Source organism: Dermacentor silvarum, chromosome 8 (assembly GCF_013339745.2).
Source record: "Dermacentor silvarum isolate Dsil-2018 chromosome 8, BIME_Dsil_1.4, whole genome shotgun sequence".
NCBI classification, from domain to species: domain Eukaryota; kingdom Metazoa; phylum Arthropoda; class Arachnida; order Ixodida; family Ixodidae; genus Dermacentor; species Dermacentor silvarum.
The window spans coordinates 114,222,890-114,238,664 of record NC_051161.1 but is presented as its reverse complement, the minus strand read 5'-3'; positions in this window follow the sequence as shown (position 1 = coordinate 114,238,664).

Genomic DNA, 15,775 nt, shown 5'->3' with positions numbered 1-15,775 from the left:
TAGGCAGCGCAATGGAAGCCAGGAGCGCGTTGTATTTTTACTTCACATGTCCGTCGATCTGCAACGAAACAGACAAGCAGTACAAGCTGTCTACCATAGCCTCCGAAATCCTCCCATCTCAGAGGCCATATGCCGTCGTCGCGCCTATCTGATCTCCCGACTTTAGCGACAGATGGCGCTCGGATCTCAGAAAAAAATTCTCTCGTTAGGTTTAGGCGCGTTCGAAACGAGAAGCGATCTCGAAAATTCCTCAAGATTCACTCTCTCGGCGAAGTGACATGAGACTAAGCAAAAGCCGTTTACGCAGTCATTTGCTACGAAGTGAATTCTACAAAAACAACGCCAAATTCAGTTCGAAGCGGGCGGCCGGGACCGCCGCCATGTTTTACGTACACTACGTAAACACGCTAATACGGGAACGTTAACTCTGAGAAATAGCGTGCGCACGGTAAACGGTATGGGTCCGTTAGCGTTCTGCGCATGCGCACTTCGATCCCGCTATTCCGGTACGCCCGCTATTCCGGTAACCACGCTAAACTAAAACTGTCTAATATCCCAGGAAATGCCTGATAATTTCTCAAACAGTCCAGCTAAGCTAGCCTCACTCGAGAGAGTGCGCGTGTTGAACGTTGCCAGGTTCAGTTTCCAGTGGCGACCTGTCCGGACCCAGACATTCTTAGCACCCTCTGCGGCGTCTCAGGTCTGACCGCCGCCTTAGTCTGGTGCTCCGCTGCCGCTGGGGACTGAGGGCCATAGGTTCATTGTAGGAGTCATGAGGGAGGTAGTGTCAGAATGCTGCACCATGGAGGCCATTTCCTGTTCTGGTGAGGGAGTGACATTGTTGAAGCTTCGTGCGCCTTCCTAATATGGTTGCACCTGGACTAGTATAGCCCCACTAGCTGCCGACATTTTTTTGCCGGTGTCAGGAGCCACTCTAAGCCTGAAAATGTAGTGGACTGGAGGCGGATTCGAACTTAGATCCTCTGATTTGAAGCCCGGTGTTCAACCTCTGCTCCACGCCACCACTACTCTTAGGAGAGTGGAACACCACAAATATAAGGTACACCAGGGCAGACAAGCAGAACCCTTCTCTGCAACTTTGACCTCCAGTCAGACTTCTACTACTTGAGTCATCGCTGATGCGTCGGCAGTGGTGAAAAGTTGCCGCCTACACGAAGGCTTGCATTACACTAATTGGAATGACTGACAGTGCAGTGTGCAATGTCTGCTGCTGTGAAGAGAACTTCGAGCATTTATTTTTCACTGTCCTCAGTTTCAATAACAAAGACAAATACTCTCCAACGCATTGCGGCAGCTGGATGACCATCTGCTGTTCATGCATGCGCTACTCGAATACCTGTTGCATCATTAGCCTGCCCACAAGGCAGTGAAAACCAGTGTTGTGCTTCTTATGCGTGACTGGACTGTATGAACGCATTTGTCTTACTCGTTTCTCTTTTGCGGATGCGCGAAACTCCCCGCGTCTTACCTTCTCCTGGCTCTTTCTCTCTTCCATCTTTCTATATCGCTATTTCCGCAAGCCTGCATAGAATAAGAAACGGCACGCTTTTCTGGTTAGCATCCCTACCCAGACCTCTCCTCTTCCGAACTCCTAGAAGTCAATTGATATTCCAATTTGAGAACGCAATGTTAGATTCTCGCATGGCTGAATTAGGTGGCTGACGAAACGGTCACCCTACTAAAGCGACTGCGAAAACAAGATCCATGAGAAAGAGAGAGAGAATGCTCTTTTAGGAAAACACAGACATTTATTCTGACGTGTGTACACTCACCTCCATATGCTACTCTGCATTGGGAGAGAAATGAGGAATTGAAAGATCTTAGAGAGAGGGGCTGGGGGAGGAAGTAAAAAAGTGCGAAAACCCAATATTTTGTATTTCCATGCAAAATTACGTTTGGTGTGTTGCATTCAAAATCAAGGGCCCGTGAAAATGAAGGCTGGTCATTCTACTATCTATATATAGCATTGCTTAATACTTCCAAACCAAGGATATTTTACGAAGATAAGCCAACAACAAGCTTAAATCCTGCCGCGGTGGCCTAGAAGGACAAGGCGTATGACCTAATCTGCATCTCAGCACTAATGGTGCCTAATTTTTACCATTTCGTTCACATAAAAATGTTGTTTCACTTCTGCAAGCTGGGGATTCCAACCTAAATTGTTGTGATGTTTCCTATCTGTATGTAAGAAACATACGGATAGGAAAACAATACCAATTATTTAGTGTATTTGTAACGACGTGCTTGCTGTATTATACGAAGCTATTGTTGATGAGCATTGGTCTGGCATTTGAAGCTGCGAATTCTTTGTGCCACTCCAACAGCTGTGTCAACAAGTGTATCACGTACTCGCTCAAGAGTGACGAATTGTGAACTGCGTTTGAATCCGAATAAATATAATGTTTAGGAGAAGCCCACTTTGCTGTCTGACAGGTCGCGGGATCAAGATACGAGACCCTCCACTCAGTACGCCACGAGCCACTCCAGTCCGTATCATGCGCAAGCAGTTATTGGACATTCGAATGCTTTCAGGCGGTAGGCCTAACGTACTCCTAGTCAGCGCAAGAATGCTTACTTTATTTGATCACTTCATGATTGCGAGGAATGACTTGGTATATGGCAAGCCGAGGAAAGATAATATTTTGAGTGCTTCGCAAGATCTCAGAGTGCAGCTGTATTTCTGAAAAAAAAATGCATACAGCTTCAAATACAGTCATTCTCTAATGCATCCGACGCAAAGAAAACGTACACCAGTACGACTGTTCAAATAATTTGCTTTTTCCTCAGCGCACATAGTACTAGCTACTCACCGCGAGCTTTCTCAGGCAATTTCGTGCATACGAACACGCCATTTTGTTTAGCTTGAATATTCACGTCGCGATTGCACAAACTTTAAGGCCTGTCTGCTTGATGTAGGGCCGTACAATGGTAAACTAAAAGCTTGGTTCTCTTCATTTTGGACTGTGGGGCATGAACATGACGCATGAAATGTCAAAATTTTCATATGGAAAGTGTGCTCGATGCGAGCTCTTCCGGGGAGCTTGGACAAGCATGTCTTCAAAATCTTTTTCTTCCCCATCTGTTTTTGACGTCGACAAGATCCCCAAGCTTGGCAATCACGGAGACTATACTTAAACGCGACATCAATAGAGTAAAAGGCACGATGATAGAAGGAGTATGGTGAAATTGAATGTGAGATGAATATGTTTTTTCTTCGTTATTAGGAGTTTTTACTCGCTCCCTACTTCGCAATATAGTCGTGTTTCGTCTTTGTATTGCAAGCTGAATATACCCGAGGAATAAAAGTGCGACAACGTAATTACACACGAGAATTCATCTAGGCGTGTTGTGCCTAGATGTGCCGCAGCACATATGAGACAAAAAAAAATGGCAAATACGTAGACTCGGCCTTCTATCTCGAGTCCCAAAGTTCCCTCTTGATATAGGATTTTTAAAACGCCATTTCCGCGTCGACTTTACCGCCGAACCATCCAGCATTTTCCAGCTATGAGTACATCAATTCATATATATATATATATATATATATATATATATATATATATATATATATATATTAGCTAGCGCTAAATAGACGTAAAGCGATCATGCGAAGCACACTGACGGAATGTCCTGCGTACTTCTCCTGAAGCAGTTGGTTTGTTTTGACCCCGCAAGTATAATTGCTAACAATCATGATACTACTGCGTCACTTCTACAGCCGAGAAGATATTGCAGTTTACTGGACCGCTCTGTGACACTCTTCCTGCTGCTTTTCAAGGATACAGGAACCATTGAGTGTAACTCATCAGTGGCCTGTTGAAGGTGATTAGCATTACAATGCTTATTAAATGTATTTAATGCTTAAGGTATTTGGCATTACAATCATTTCTTTTCCGTTGCTATTAGTAGAGTAGCAAAACAAAGAAACCGCTTTTTCCACACAAAGTATCTGATGTCTTCCGAGGTAGTAAAGCAGAGTAGCACAAGTATTTGCTTAAACAATGGTTTGAGTAAGCCAAGTGTCCACACTGCTCGATCTTCTTTTGTGAAAGATGCGCAGTTGGAGTGAGCAGTTGACCCGCTCCAACTCATTGTGGTATTGGCTGAGACAATTTTGCAAATTTAGTATATATCAAGAGTCGGAAACCGTGGAATTGGAAAAAGAAGATTCCCATCACACCATACAAACGCGAATTCTCAGACCACCTAACGAAAATTTAACGGGAAGTGGATGTCATTATTGTTTTCGTGCTATAAGAAACTCTCAAGCATTTGATATACATGGCAAAGCGAACTACTGTTTTGAGTATTTCCCATGTGTTATATCCTGTTATACTGAGCAATGTCGTTTACTGACTGGGCTGCCCGGTGCTTAAACATTGGCCTACGTGTTATGCTAACCAAGGTCTCGAAGCCAACTTGGCAGAAACTTAGTAGCACGTTTAGGTGCAAGCCATAATTTGACCAGTGCATGTTCCTGTAGAGATCCTAATATTCGCGCACGATAGAAAATACCAGAAACAGCCGGAAATACCAGAAATACCAGAAATACCAAAATACCAGAAACAACCAGTGCTAACATATGGGGCAGAAACTTGGAGGTTAACAAAGAAGCTGGAGAACAAGTTAAGGACTGCAAAAAGAGCGATGGAACGAAAAATCTTAGGACTAACGTTAAGAGACAGGAAGAGAGCGGTGTGGATCAGAGAGCAAACGGGGATAGCCGATATTCTAGTTAACACTAGGCGGAAAAAATGGAGCTGGACAGGCCATGTAATGTGTGGGATGGATAACCGGTGGACCAATAGAGCTACAGAATTGATACCAAGAGACGGGAAGCGCAGTCGAGGACGGCAGAAAACTAGGTGAGGTGACGAATTCTGAAATTTGCCGGCGCAAGTTGGAATCAGCTAGCCTAAAACAAGGGTAATTGTAGATCACAGGGAGAGGCCGGCCTTCGTCCTGCAGTGGACATTATTATAGGCTGATGATGATGATTTTACTTTGGTTATCTTACTTAGCTTACTTAGGCTTAACTTATCGTTAAGCCAGGTCTAGATTATAGGCCGACAAGTACAAGCGTTTTGCGAGCCGAACGGCTCGCTCTTCCTCAGTCTCCGACACTATAGCTTCGCGTGCCTGGCATTCTGGACCCTCTCCAGTGAAGCAGCTCGCCGGGAGATATGCGCGGGGTGGTCAGACGCCGCTTGCCGACGACGGCTCAAAGCCTCCCGCTCCCGCGCAACGCTCAGAGAAGACGGCCCGGCGTCGCTCTCATCCATGGCAAGCGCGGCGTTCCTTTTTGCCAGGCGCGCGGCCAGTCACGTGGTCAATCGGCGACCCAGCTGCGGCGAGCGCATGCGCCAAGCCGGCGGCGTAGCTTGGTGCGGCGAGTCACGTGATGCGTTGCCAAGGCTACAGCGCAGCTGCGGTCAAATGAAGGTCAAATTGCTGGCGACGGCGACACTCGGCTCGACGAGGTTAGTAAAGCTTTCCCTTTAAAAAAAGCTGCTGCAATAAGTTGCTGACTCTGTGGCTGTTGCAAACCCTAGTGCTAGTGGAATTCATGTGCCCTCTTTTGGCGGAAGGCGCAAGTTCTCACAGCACCACTATAACCACTGAGATTGGGTTACAGCGTGCACCGCCTAATCTAGGATGCATTGGTGCATCTTTTCTGCTGATATAACAAATTATTTAGCTGAGAATCGTAAGTTACATGAAAACCTACAATAGAAAAAAATGTATTGCATTTCATTCTGTAAGAAAGGGCCAGGAGCCGCGTACACTCAAAGAAGGTTACGTGATAGGCTATCGTACTTATTGGGATGATATTACCGTGTGGGTGCGCTAGAAGTAATTTTTCGTTACTTGTTCTGAATAACTAAAAGATATATTATTTTCGGCTGAATAAAACAGGGCTTGTTTCAGTCAATACGGGACGCGACCTTCTAATCAGCGGGGCTATCTCGATTCATATTCTGCATAGTGGTCTGTCGCCTTAACGCAGAAAGCATTAAATGGCACTATGTAGCACGTGCGGCATACTTGAAGTACCACATTTAAATTCGTATTACGCCAAGAAAACTAAATGGGCTGTCAGAAAACAAGTATACGGCATACATCATATTACGTATGTTTGGACGCTCGCTCGCACGCACGCACGCACTGACTGACTGACTGACTGACTGACTGACTGACTGACTCACTCACTCACTCACTCACTCACTCACTCACTCACTCACTCACTCACTCACTCACTCACAAACGCCCACACACGGCGTGACCCACCTACCATAAGCAAAGTTTTAACCTCTAACGACGATTTCAATGCGGATGAAACCAGCAGTACTTTGTTAGCAGTCTTCTCTCACGACTTATTATACCTTACGCCCTGCTGGAGTACACGCTGTTAAAAAAACATGGAGCTCTGGCTCACTTATTATAAACCAAATCTATTGGCCCGCATAAGGCCTACAGTGAATGATGAACTCTAAGTTCTGCTTCTTTCTGTTTTCTGAGATTGTTATGCCCGAGTTTTTCGAACCAAGAACAGTCTTCCTCTTGGGTGCAGCATAATAGGTTTGTCTTCAGCAAGAGCAAGCGGAAAGAGACGGGTGCAGCGAATAACAATATTGGCCCTCTTTTATGGCCTCAGAAGTTTCCATCACGGAAGCTCGGAATATCCTAGTCACGTATAATAATAATACCGAAGGCCGGACAACAAAAGAAAATTAATAAAAAAATGCCACACGAACCGCAAGTAAAACGGTAATTGCTTTCTCCAGCCAAAACTTTATTAAGCCTATCCGACGCTCCACGTGATCCGTTACACAGCCGTATGGGAGTACGAGCAGCACGGTGCTGCTAAAGATTGTTCAGATGGATTTTGCTTGCAATATTTATACGGGTCATGCTGTAATATTTTCTATATCGCACTGGTTGTATCACGCAGGAACATCGCAAACCCGCTTGTTTCTATCACGTATCGTAAAATAGGAGGTTATCTTTATGATTGCTGCTCAAGTACATTTTCTTTTCTCATCCAGTTTGCCCTCTAGACTATAACGTCAGATTACTAAATTGGATGGCGTTCGACGGTATTTCCAAGGGGTAAAGGCCGCTTCAGAATTCTTATTTAAACTCGGGTAAATAAGGAATGAGTAGGTGTACGAACACTTCTTTTTTTTTCTTTATTCGTAGCAAGGGAAATATCTTTCCACTGGAGGCATTCAGAGAAACGAATGTTCTAAAATCTTGTGAGTTATTCTGATAGTATTCAATTCACAAAATGCAATCAAAATCGGTGAGTGAGACGCCAGATTCGGATTTAATATTTTATGGCTAGCTAGTATTGGCTGGACCGCGGCAGAAGGAAGCACTGAAAAGTAAGCATTTAATAACACTCCAGAAACTCGTTATAGGCTCAGTCTTTGGTGACGTTCGAGACTGTTCATAATTTGGCTTATGATTCAAAAGTGCTTGAAGAAGGTACATAGATGAAATGAAGCGGAGACAGGGTTATTTTTTTCACCAATTTTGACTACACGCACGAATTTGCTTCTATCTGTGAACGTAGAAAAAAATTCCTATTCTGTTCACTTGCTTTAGTTATCACCTACGTAACTCATCCTACTATTTTATAAAATAGTAGGTATATATATATATATATATATATATATATATATATATGTGTGTGTGTGTGTGTGTGTGTGTAGCGATGCACATCGACAGTGGCCAGGCCGCACGAGAGAAGACAACGACGAAGAAGAGGGGCGCCCTTAAGAAAGCCGCAATAAATCGATAGAGTCACTATGCTTACGTGGAAACTTGGCAATATATATATATATATATATATATATATATATATATATATATATATATGTGTGTGTGTGTGTGTGTCTGTGTGTGGTGCACGAGTAGAAGGTAAGTACAGCACAGGGGAAATTAACTGTAGTTCTTCATTGAAATAAAGTATCAAAAATTAAATGGTAATGAAAGTGGATGAAAGAACAATGGGCCGCAGGTGGGATATGAACCCACGTCTTCGCATTACACCTGCAGCGCGATGCCCTAACCAATTGAGCTAACGCGGTGCCGTTTTCCCGTCCACTTTCTGAAGTACTTATGCTTATGTACCAGAACTAACCCTGGTAATGTTAGCAAAAGCCACTGCGCATGGCCTTGGCGGCGGATGTGGAACATGCTTTTTGCTGCAGGCGTCACGTCTACGTTAACATTTTGTGTAAAAGCAACTAGTCAATAAACCCACACATGATGCCTGAAGGCATCACTGGTGCTGGATTCGAGATCCTCGCTATCTAATGAATGAGCAGAAAGGGAACCGAGGGGCCTAATTTGTGTTAGACAAATCATACGAAGCCCACAAACAACAATGCAATAATATATATATATATATATATATATATATATATATCCATGCGTGTGTGTGTAGGTATTGTTGGGAATATTACAGAGAGAGGCAGCATAGCATCGGCAACTAAGCGAGCCATACATGATAACGCAAACCTTCGAGAGCATTCGTCCCATTGATGGTGATGATGATGATGATGATTTATTGGCATCCCCTTTGAAACAGCGTAGTGACAAGTAGACACCTTGCCTGCTTGATTTAACCAGGTATGCTATACGTGTTTTTCATTCTAGCATTTTTGTGTACATCTCCATACCTCGTTTGTTTCTTCCTCAAAACTTCTCTATCCACCTTGTGTGACTACTTATGCCTGTAATGGGTCCAGTCGTATAAATTTCTTTCCTGCTTTTTTTCCAGCAATACTCCTAAAGTCTTTTGCTTATCTCGATTGCTGACGGGTTGATGCTTTCGTCCACTGTAAAGCCAGGTGCTTCTGGAAGGTGTACGTTACCTACGGGTCTCATTGGTTGAATCGCTTCGCTTTCCGTTAGGATGTGCTGAGGGGTATCCGGATTTTTGCTGCAGCATACACATGCCTCATTTTCTTGCGAATATTTGTTTCTGTATGTTTTTGTGCTTAGGCAACCAGCTCGAGCGTCAAATAGCAAGGCACGGCCACACCCATTGGATGGATGGATGGATGGATGGATGGATGGATGGATGGATGGACGGACGGACGGATGGATGGATGGATGGATGGCTGGATGGATGGATGGATGGATGGATGGATGGATGGATGGATGGATGGATGCTATGAACGATCCTCTTTGAAAAGGGGTGGTAGGTTGCGCCACCAAGCTCTTGTTATATTTTTGCCTGATGCCCTACCTTTATTTTTGAGAAAACGCACAGCTACAATGAATTCAAGCATCAAACTTTTTGAACCATTACTGGGAACTCTGTTTCTGTACCTCTCCGTTTTTTGTTGTATCCCTACTTTTCTGCCACCAAACATCCAAACCTCCAACCGCCTCTTACTAATCTCTATAGCGGACATGTTTAGTTTCCCCCTGCTATCCATGAACCCAAGGGCTTCAAGGAGGTCAGAGAAGCCTAGAGTGGCAGCTGGGTAGATTTGTTGGCATTCCAATCAAACATCTTCCATCGTTTCCCATATTTAACTCTGTAGGACGCCGCCTAGTGGACGCCACGCGCACACGGCTCGCATTCGTTATCCGTTAACGCAACATGCCCACAGCTGTCATGAGAGCATTTCGGCCGCGCTCCGGCCGAAGCGTAGGAAATAAAACAGCGTTTTTCGTATGTGCCTCCTAAACCTACCAGTGCGTAACAGCTGCCTCAACTATCGTGCACATAGATTTTAAAATATGCAAATGCCACGTAGCTGCACCGAACCAAGATAATGTTGTTTGCCATCGCTTGGAGATACCGCGACTATTTTTTCTGTATTCAGCCTAATTATATTATTTGTCTTAATTAATTAATGAATCAACTACCAAATATTATGTTTACATGAAAAGGGTCAGTGAGAAAATTACGGAGCTACATGAAAAACTCTCGACACAGCTTTGTGGTACTCAATCATCATCATCATCATCATCATCATCATCATCATCATCAGCCTATATTTATGTCCACTGCAGGACGAAGGCCTCTCCCTGCGATCTCCAATTACCCCTGTCTTGCGCTAGCGTATTCCAACTTGCGCCTGCGAATTTGCTAACCTCATCATCCCACCTGACTTTCTGCCGTCCTCGACTGCGCTTCCCTTCTCTTGGTATCCATTCGGTAACCCTAATGGTCCACCGGTTATCCATCCTACGCATTACATGGCCTGCCCAGCTCCATTTCTTCCGCTTAATGTCAGCTAGAATATCGTCTACCCCCGTTTGTTCTCTGATCCACACCGCTCTCTTCCTGTCTCTTAACGTTACTCCTAAGATTTTTCGTTCCATCGCTCTTTGTGCGGTCCTTAACTTGTTCTCGAGCTTCTTTGTTAACCTCCAAGTTTCTGCCCCATATGTTAGCACCGGTAGTATGCAATGATTGTACACTTTTCTTTTCAACGACAGTGGTAAGCTCCCAGTCAGGATTTGGCAATGCCTGCCGTATGCACTCCAACCCAATTTTATTCTTCTGTAAATTTCTTTCTCATGATCAGGGTCCCCTGTGAGTAATTGACCTAGATAAACGTATTCCTTTACAGACTCTAGAGGCTGACTGGCGATCCTGAATTCTTGTTCTCTTGACAGGCTATTGAACATTATCTTTGTTTTCTGCATATTCATCTTCAACCTAATTCTTGCACTTTCTCGATGAAGGTCCTCAATCATTTGTTGTAATTCCTCTCCATTGTTGCTCAATAGGACAATGTCATCTGCAAACCGAAGGTTGCTGAGGTGGTACTCAATACGTGTACATAAAAGTGTTGTTCCGAGAGTGAAAGAAGCCCGCGAAAACACGCAAAGTTTCGCGACCCGCCAGTCACGCGGCAATTTTGTCTGTATTTTGTGTGTATATCTTTAAATCTTGGTGCATGATAGTTGGGACACCCTGTATATATATATATATATATATATATATATATATATATATATATATATATATATATATATAGAGCAAAAGGAGAAGCACAACTTCGCGGTTATCTTAGGTGTATTCACACAACAGTTTCGGTCGGTGGACCGACATTTTTCAAATACGCGTGACCCATTGAAACATTCAGTCACCACTATCTATCTATCTATCTATCTATCTATCCATATATATATATATTGTGACCGTTATTTATACACTTCATATTCTCATCTGTACATACTCATCATCACCATTCTTGGTCTGATGGTGGGGCTCTCCCTTGAGATAATAAAGAAAGAGTGACCGCCTAAACGTTGTTTCGCAATGTATATATATATATATATATATATATATATATATATATATACATATATACAGGGTGTCCCAGCTATCACGCAGCATAATTATTTAAAAAAAGAGGGATTGCGTTACGCGAAGCCAACCTAGTGCGTATTGTTTCAGTACCACGGCCGCTGGATAAAAAAAAAATAGGTGCGGCATGCTGCGTCGCGTCGCCCTCAATGGGCGAGCGCGTCTCGGCTAAGTTGACAGTCGCCGCCGCTGTTTTTGGTGAGGGCGCCACTGCTACGGTACGCCAGGCAGACGGCGGTTCGTGCTAGAATATGGTTGCCTCAGGATTTATGCGTGTTGATGTGCTTTTTCGTGCGCATTCTCGTGTGCTTTTTTGTGTGATCGTGTGTGTGAGCAGCTTGCCTCATGTTTCTTGTGCTTGAGTACGGTTCTCTGGTGTGCGCGTGTGTCGCTAGCGGTGTGATGCCGCGAAGGTGTTTTGTGCCGCTGTGCAACTCGAACGCGAGAAGAGACGCTACTGTGAAGTACCACGAATTCCCCTGCGATCTACAGCGTCGGGAAGCGTGGCTGAAGAATATTTCTCGCCAAGGGCCGTCAGAGAAAGGAAGCAAGTGAAAGCCAAGTGACAGGTCGCTGGTATGTTCATTAGATTTTACTGAGAATGACTATAAAAAGAACACGAAGATTGGGCTTGTGCTTCCGACAGCGGTTCCGACTTTGTTTCCCGGTTATCCGCCGTGCATGCAAAAAAGAACGCGCAGCCCAGGAAACTTTTTTTCGAGCCCAGAAAAATCAGCGGCCGCAACTGTTAACTCAGCCGAGACGCGCTCTCCAACTGGCGGCAACGTGACGCAGTAGGCCGCACTTATTTTTAGATGCGAAGCAGCTTATGGCGGGGCTTTGTCCGTCCCTCCCGCGGCGTTCCCACACCCCCACAGCGTATGCCCTCTTTTTCCTATGCTCCCCCCCTTTCTCTCCTCTAGGAATCCTCAACTGTACGGAGCGGCGCCCGCGTGCCACACCCCCACAGCACATGCGCGTCCCCTCCCCTCTCTCTGTCCTCACCTACGCCCCCCCCCCCTTTCTCACTTCTATGAATCCGCAGCGGCGCGCACGACAGGTGGTGCGACAGCTGCATACTCCGCTGGGAGCGCCATGGTACTTCCGCAGTATGAAAATGACGGACCGCGCGCGTCTTGAAGAAACACGCAAATCCACTCCCGATTATTCGTAATAGAGCACCTCTTTTCATTTCATGTGAGTCGAGCGGGCAGCCTTCATGGAGAGCATTGAGGCTCACTCCACAAATCATTGGCACTCCTAGCTACGGCAGACTTTTCACATATGCGGGGTAATCGGCACTTCTAATAAGGACTTTAATGTTCAACCTCTAATGTGCAACTATAAAACGCGTTATTTACGGCCTGGTTAGAGTCACTGTCGTACGTACAAACGCGGTTGTGGAAACGCTTCTCCGTGAACGTCTGTACCCGAGCAGTGGCGCCAGAGCGGGCACGAGGAGAACTAGGCCCGAGAGACCGTTTCGGCGCCACGCAACGGGCCGCACCTTTATTTTTATCCTGCGGCCGTGCCAGTACAGTGTAGTAGCCGCCAGTATTTTTTTGTTACCGAGATTTAATTTAGTATTTGTAATTATTTATTTAACTCGAGAAGTACTGTCCTAATTATCAAAATGTCAATGAGAAAGTTGTAGAGCAAATGAAAAACGCCCGATACAGCTTTCTGTTGCTCAATTCGTGCAAACATAAATGTTTTTTTTTCCGAGTGTGAAAGAAGCCCGCAAATACACGCAGAATTGCCGCACGAGTGGCCGCTCGCGGCACTTTGCACGTATTCGCGGGCTTCTTTCATGCTCGGAAAAACACTTTTATATAGCACGTATTGAGCAACAGAAAGCTGTATTGGTAGTTTTTCATGTTGCTCTACAACTTTCTCATTGACGCTTTGATATTAGGGCAGTAGTTATCGAGTTACATCATTAATTACCGTTAATTATTTAAATATCAGTAACGAAAAAATTACGGAGGGCGACTGCACTTTACTGGAAACAATACGCACTAGGTTTGCTTCGCGTAACGCCGTTCTTCTTTTTTTAATCGTGCTGCGTGATAGCTGGGACACCCTATATACATATTTGCTCTATTGACACGGAGAGCAAGTGAATCGATGTATTTTTAGCATTGCTTGTGACTGAAGAGACGGAACGTCAACCAAAATCTAAGTAGGCCGAGGCAGCGTTAAAAGAGCATCGACTAATCGCCTACCCAACTAGAAATTTTGGAAGATCCTATGTATAGAAAGGGCATGGTATTAAAACCGACAAACATGCGGTAGTTTATTTAACTGCGTGATGCATAAATATTAAAAGGAAGCTTTGCGCACATTCAGTGGTGACAGTCATCACAGAAATAATCACGCGTTTTCAAACCAGAGAAATACTCGCGTGTTTTGAGCGCCCCTTCATGATGCCCAAAAGTCAACAAACGTACCGTTTCTATCAACGTATCAAGGTTTCCGTAAAAGAATTATTTACAGCAAATTATAAAGCAGACCAATATTGTATAATAATAGCACGTCTAGTGAGTCACTATAGGAATAATAATTCACCACCTGACATAAATGTCTTCCATTTTTTATTTAGTATACGCACAACTTCCTTGAAGTTGTATATTCCAATGAAGGAAAACAAACATATATTTAGCACGTATCGACCCTGTATAGATCAATACCTATCACAGAATAAAAACTAGGTGTCTTAAAATCCCTTGATTATTGATTTAAGTGCATTCGGCTGAAGCTGACCTTCACTTTCTTGAGAAACCTCATTTTATTTTAACCTGTAATAAACTTGATTCAACCTATGTGCAACTTTCGCTTTCACACGAGAACCTAATTAGCTCCAACAAGTTCTACTATTAATATTGTAGAGTCGGCACCATGTCTATTAAAAAACATGGTTGCTGAAAACCTCATGCGCGTCTTCGCTACGGGGATGACGTCTTCAATATGTGAAAATGCAGTATCCATACGCCAAACGAATTCATTGGTGATGTAGACATGATTTTGTTCAGCCAGTCGCAAGGAAAGGCGGCGTTCGAAACGGTCGCATCCAGAGTGCGGTCAAGGTGGCAGACAGTGCGTCAAAACCCCCGGAGAGGCTGATAGAATATTTTCAATTCGGAAGCATCGCCCACAGTTGCACACGCTTATATACACCCCAAAAAAAGTATTCTGCTGAAATACTGTTTCATGATACTTAATGCGCTCCTCAGAAAAGCCATTCCAGTGGTAACAAGGGCTTGCTATCACGGTAAAAAAAAAAAAAAAACATTCAAGTACATGTTCGTTCACAGAAATGTCAACCTTGTGCGTGGCGCCCTTATATCAGCAGCTTGTGTAGCCTCCAGGCGATCGGCAAGCGCCTTAAAATTGTGACTAAATTAGCACCGGTAATTACGAGTGGGCAAATATAAATCCAGCTTTGCGTGCAGTAACTCTACTTTGATTTGTGCGCCGGAAACTTTATTATGCCACAAACAATATGTCGGCGTAAGAGCAGTGTAAGGAGCTGTAAGCAGGTTGCCGTGCGAATGAGGCCAGAGAACAAACTTCCTAAAGCACTTGCTGAACTTTCACAATATCTGGTCACAACGTCTGTACACTTAAAATTTATATTATATATCAAATTTCCGTTTCAACAGAAAAAAAAAATACAGCGATTGCTTTGTCATGCACGGTATGACTGTTTCAGAGGTGGCTGTTATAGTTGTTTGTGGTGTCTATTTGTTATATGAATGAGAATATAAACAGTAACGGTGAACTTGGGCATCCTGCAGTCAGAACCCAGCTATCTGCATTATCCATATCCCGTATTTATTATTCTTTCATAAGCCAATTTTTTTATTCACTTTGACTAATGGTCCTTCTATATTGTCATACCCTTATATTATTGGGATCCATGATGAGGAGTCGGATATATAAGCGTTGCCGAAGAAAGCAATTGTTGCCCTGACAACGGCAAGCCCTCAGGGTTCCCTTGTTCAGCAACTGTAGATACTGAAAGACAAACGTAGTACGCCATTGTTTGAGAGGCAAAGTTCATTTGACCCGGAAAGGCCATCTCTGTACTTATGGCGCAAATAAATTTCATTTCTTATGCTACTCATTCCTTTGGCAATATTCTAAGCCTTTTATTATGCATCGTAACACGTAATTGGCACGGTCGGAAAACCACGCCTGAGAAATATAGTTTTCACGTGGCGTTAGTACCGGAGAATATCGAGATATCGATAGCGCGGTCCATTTGCGCAAGAAGACCGTAATAAATGTCGAGGAGGTGCAGATTTAGTAGCCTCATTTGCAAAATGTAATGGCTGATCTTGGTATCGGGAACGGAATATTTTTTCATGGACATCGCTTGGGTGAAAAATACTATCGCAATTCGGCCGCACA